We start from the raw sequence: 6,000 nt of genomic DNA on the forward strand, positions 1-6,000 counted from the left end.
TGACCTAACTCACTCAGTCACATTCCCTCTCCTCCCCAATTATTATTTTTCATCTTATTTTAAAGTTATTGACAGCATAATCTAGCCATCATTTGCATGATTTAGGGGGAAGAAAGTGTCCAGGTGTCGTTAACTCAGGTGAGGGTAACACATACAGGTAGCACAAGTGTTATTGCAGTTCTGTTCATGAGGATCATCTAGAAAAGGATCTCTATTCACTTGAACTAGAGAGAGCAGAAGCCCCACTAACATCTGTTTGTACAGGAAGCCCCAGGAACATCCGTTTGTACAGGAAGCCCCAGGAACATCCGTTTGTACAGGAAGCCCCACGAACATCAAGCCCCACGAACATCGGTTTGTACAGGAAGCCCCACGAACATCCGTTTATACAGGAAGCCCCAGGAACATCCGTTTGTACAGGAAGCCCCACGAACATCCGTTTGTACAGGAAGCCAGGGCACTTTCCTGGTATTGGTGCACCATTACGGTTTTTATTAATTATTTTTTGTTTATTAATAATCTGAATGAGGCCACCATGTAATGATAAAACTTATTAGAATTAAATTTGAGCTGCTCAGTGTTAAATAATTAATTACAGTCAGCCTCGTAGCAAAATACAAAGGAGCAACTGCCCAACTCAAGTGTTTCTCTCCTTTCTTGGGACAGTGCCCACACCGAGGGATGGCCTTCGGTGGCTGTGTATCTACACTGGCTACAGCTGGCTGATCCAGGGCTAGATTCCTGGCCCAATTTGGGCCAGTTGGATGACATTGTAGGAATTTTTGAATTGGTACAAGAAAAAATGTGAATTATTCTCTCTTGGTGGTGGCCATTGCAAGATATATTCTTGGGCACTGATAATGGCTATGTGCCTTCCTCTGGTTTGCAGTAGGAGGATGTGAAGAGAGAGACCCAGCCAAAACTAGAGAGAAGGAGAGAGGAGAGGAAAGGGGGGAGAGAGAAAAAGAGAGAGAGAGAGAGAGAGAGAGAGAGAGAGAAAGAAAGAGAGTGGGAGCATGCATTGTAATGGCATCTATTTCTCTGGCTTTCACAGTTCCCAAGGCCTAGTTATTTCTGCACCTGTGCTGCAGTTTGGTGATGTGAGAAAGATCAGTGCTCTTTTAATAAATTCCTTTTGTTCTACCTAAGCTACATCAAGATGGGATTTTGTCTCCTGCAACCAAGAGTCCTAATGAAGATAGGCCTGCAGTATAGAGATAGAAACCTGCTTATTCACCACTTGGTGGCAGATGGTTATGGGACAAAGCATAAAACTCACTGGTCTCCTCCTTTGTGAGCTTGCACATCAGGACATCTCTTGAGGCACAGAGAATTTTAGGAGGATGACAATTTGGCTCAGATCCCAAGGTTCTATTCTACACCTGCATTTGCAACCTCCATACCATGTTGCAGGCTTCTAGCCCATCAGCTCCCATTGCTGTTTCCAGAGGGTCCACTAGGTGGGAGGTCTTGTGCAGCAGCTGCCCCCACCAGCTTCTGGAGTAGGACAGAACCAGGTTGGGATTTTAGATTTACTTCTGTGGGTAGCTGTGTAGCTTTAGGCAAATTACTCCTTTGAGCCTTGGTTTTCTCTTCTATAAAATGGAAGCCTATGCCAGAAGCAGTGGCTCACGCCGGTAATCACAGCACTTTCGGAGGCTGAGGCAGGTAGATCGCTTGAGCCCAGCAGTTCGAGACCAGCCTGGGTAACATGGCGAAACCCCTGTCGTTACAAAAATAATAATAATAAATTAGCTGGGCACAATGGTGTGCACCTGTAGTCCCAGCTACTCAGGAGGCTGAGGTGTGAGAATCACCTGAGCCTGGGGAGTTAGAGGCTGCAGTGAGCCGTGATAATCACATCACTGCTCTCCAGCCTGGGCAACAGAGCAAGACTCTGTCTGGAAAAAAGTAATCATTGGGTGTTATTAGGATTAAAGGAGGCATTATGTGTAAATTATTAGGCAGAACGGTTGGCACATAATAAGTGCTCAATAAATATTAGCAATCATTTTAATACAAACCAAGTCTACAAATAGGAAAGGATTGTATTTTCCCCCTCAATTGTTATAAGGCAATGGATGAGGTCAATTTTTAAGATGCATAGAATTACTCTAATCCTGCTACAAAATAATGCAGGGACAGTGATTTAATGCCTCAGAAGAGACCTAAACAATATAAGAGCAAATTACGATTGAATTTCTGCTTGTGACATAATCTGACAGTTTTCGTTCTTCCCCACTCCCCAGTTGGAAAAAACTGCAACAAAAAACTGAAACTATGCAGTGGACTTACTATATTATGCCTCACTTCTTCCTGAAATCCCATAGACCCTCTCCAGGGGGTTTAATTACTTGAACTATCCAAAGAAACTAATTATAACAACCCAATGTTGCCCTGAAGTTGCATTTATGCTCAACAAAAAAGGTCATAAAATCTTCTCTGCTAGGCTGAGGCAGGAAATGGCATGAACCTGGGAGGCGGAGCTTGCAGTGAGCTGACATCGCGCCACTGCACTACAGCCTGGGGACAGAGTGAGACTCTGTCTCAAAAAACAAACAAAAAATAAACACAAATCTTCTCTACTCATAGCTCCTGTTTATTTTTTCACAGTTTGAAGTAAATGAAGTTGATTTTAAGAAGAGTTTAAGGTCAGCCAAATTTGTTTCTGGCAGTTTTTATTTTATTTCTTTTCTCTGAGGTCCCTCTCTGCCCTTATACCAGCAAATTTCTCTCCTTTTGCCACTCCCCCACAAAATTAATAAAATATTTGAGGCAATATAATTGTTTACAGTGCTTTAGAGTCAGACATATCTAAATTTCAATTTCAGCTCCAAATTGGTGGCAATAACATGCACCTCTTTTATGAGCGCATATGTGTTCAATAAATGAGAATTATTGACAATTATTATTGAAACTAATTAATATTAAAACATCAAAGTAATGGTTCTTGAAATATGGTCTGGAATAACTTTCATCAGAACAACCTGGAGCTGTTACAAAAATGTCAATTCCTAGGTCTCATTCCGAAGCTACCTACCTCTGGGAGTGAGACCCAGGAATCTGCATTTCTTAACAAGCTCCTAGTTAGTTCTTACGCACATTAAATTTTGTGAGTCACTGAGATTATACTTGAAGATGACAGAAGTAAAGTCAATGTGTTACATTTCTCAGTCGTATTTATATTTTGGCCTGACTTATACCAGTGGGGTAAAAGAACTTGGTACTATGTCACAGCCATCAATAAGCAGTAGTAGAAAGGCTTTTCTGAACTCCAGGGGTGCTTAGTCTCTGAAAATCACATTGAATCCACATCTAAGGCTGACTCCAAGGGTCATTATGCTTTTGCTGTTTGAACACTTAGCTTCTTAGTAGGTGTACTAAACTGTGGATGGTACTGACCCACCTTGGGCATTTTGGGCATTTGGAGTGTGAAGGGCTTTTCCGGTTACAACGAGTGAGTGGGTCCAGAGGTGCAAATGTCCTGCCTTGCATAAGGTAGTTCTGCACAGTGAAAAAGTGTCCTGCCTCGGATAGCCTAATATTTCTGCGAGGACCAAGGCAAAAGGAGCTGCTTTCTATCACTGCTCATCTGTGAAGGTGGAGGCACATTTCCCAGAGCACCTAGTAGTAGAAGACCCGTGACAGATCCCCAGGCTTTGGTCTGCTGTGCTATGTGAGACCTGTCCTGCTCCTGCATAGAAATGTCTCCAGCCCTTCCTTGCCTGGATACCTTCCACCTGCAGATAATGCCTTTGTTCTGCATTATAATACGTGATGCTGCAGCTGGAATTGTCTTCAAAGCAGAGGCAGATGACCATAAAGCTAATGAAGCTTGAGCTTCCGAGCTCTTCTCTTGCATAGACCCTTGTGATTACTGGGAGCTGTAGAGTGGGAGAGGGAAAGTCAGGCTCCCCCAGGAAGCTTCAGTGTAAGCGTTTCTGACTAATTGTCCAGAGGGTCTCATGGGAAAGGCACTTGGATCTCCAGAGTGCCAGTAACTTGTTGTGACTTATTTTGTCATATTAAACAAACATTTGTTTAGTTTTGCATTTGTTTTTAAAAAGCCCCTACTCTCCAAATTATATAAACTGCAGACTCCATAAAACCTGGATCTTCCCATACTTCTGATTGGGGCTTTTTTGCTTTCTGAACGTATTTGTGTGTGGCTTAATAGGTTTTCATATGATTATAAAATGATGAGCCTATAGTGGTGGCTTGGGGCCAGAGATGAACTGAATTTGTGTTCCATATTTCTTTGGCCAAAGGTAGTTTATGGTAGCAAATTCCCTACATTTCCAGACTGCTGACTCAAGGTGTTCTCCGGTTGTATCTGTGCAGAGCTGACTGAAGCATATAGGACTAGTCAATGTAGCAGTGGCTGGAAGAACAGGTAGAGTTGAGCCAATTGATGTGATACACGAGGGCTATCTGATAAATGCATTCCTATATAACCATCGCAGCAAAGTTAATCAGATAATTCCCTACAGCTATGTATCATTCCGCTGAAGGGTTAGTCCTATTGAAGAAGATTCCAGTTTGTAAGAGTCATTAAAGGAATCGATAACACCTGGTGGATGACCCGTTCATCTGTAATCTAGACTTGGCTGCTACTGAGTAGCTTGTAAGTCTTTGGCAGATAATTCTATCTATGGACAAAAAGGGGTAAGTGAATTAATTTGCTCCTCTCAAGGGAAAACTATGTGTTGAATATACTGACCTAGTTACCTTTGAATTTTATCATCAAATTTGAGAAGCTATTTGGCATTGAATTTAATATCTACTCAGCTTTTTCAGAAGATCTCCACTGAAATACCTAACTTCCAGAGAAGCTCTGTTCAACTCTTTATTGAGGTTATCTTCACTCCTTTTCAAAAGACTTCCATTCTCCTTCTACCTATGTGTACCACAAACTTACCTTGATCAACCCTGTCTGTGCATCAGCATTTTTTAATGCTAAATCTAGGCCAGATAGTGGTTCTTAGACTTTAATGTGCGTCAGAGTCACCTGAAGGGCTTGTTAACACAGATTTCTGGTCCCACTCTCCAGGGTTTTGGATTCAGCAGGTCTAGGACGGGGCTGAGAATTTGCAAGTCTAACAAGCTCTTAGGTGATGCTACTGCTGCTGGTCTACAACTGCACTTGAAAACCACTGGGCTGGACAAATAGACCCAAACTCTGGCTGATTATTAAAATCATCTGGGGTAATTTTGATCAGCAAGGATGCCTGAGGCCCATACCTGAATGCATGAGAATCTCTGGGAGTCTGGGACAGGATTGAAGTGAGGTTGTTAGGGCACCCTGAGAGCTAATGTTTTCTTAAATTTTGCACCCTGAGCACCTCACTCTAGTCCTGGCCCTGCTACCAATTTGCATTTAATGTATCAGACCAGCTGCAGCATAGAAATCTCTCTAAAGCTTGCTGGAGTAAATAACAAGAGTGTGAAGTAGTCTCTTAACCATTTATAGATTGGGCTATTTCTTTCAACAAGAGATGCTGTTGCAGTGATATTTTTAGAGCTAAAAATTCACAGGTCATGAGCTTACTAACTGGTTTCAGCTAAATTCCTTCCTTGGTATGGAACCTTTAAGTTATTCAACCTGTGAGAGTTAACTGCTAATAAACCACTGACCTATGTACTAGGAAAACATAAAATGCAATGGAGTGCATGTTGGAATTAGGGCTGGGAGATGTTCACAGTGGTTGCTCCTCTTTCCTTGTCATCATATGTATACTTGCAAATAATACTTAGTGATTAGCATGTCACAGAAGCAAAAGTACTTTTCTCTTTAAGAATAATTTATTTTGAAATAATTTCAAACTCACAGAAAACTTGTTAGAAGTTTTACAAAGAACTCCTATATCCCCAATATCAGACTCGCCAACTGATAACATTTGATTGCATTTTCTCTGTTGCACTGGGTTCTTTTCTCACCCATGTCCCTCACCCAGCTCGCTCTCTCTCTTGCTCTCTGTTTCTCCTCCTCTCCTCTCCCCT

Source organism: Mandrillus leucophaeus, unplaced genomic scaffold (genome assembly GCF_000951045.1).
Source record: "Mandrillus leucophaeus isolate KB7577 unplaced genomic scaffold, Mleu.le_1.0 Scaffold721, whole genome shotgun sequence".
Taxonomy (NCBI): domain Eukaryota; kingdom Metazoa; phylum Chordata; class Mammalia; order Primates; family Cercopithecidae; genus Mandrillus; species Mandrillus leucophaeus.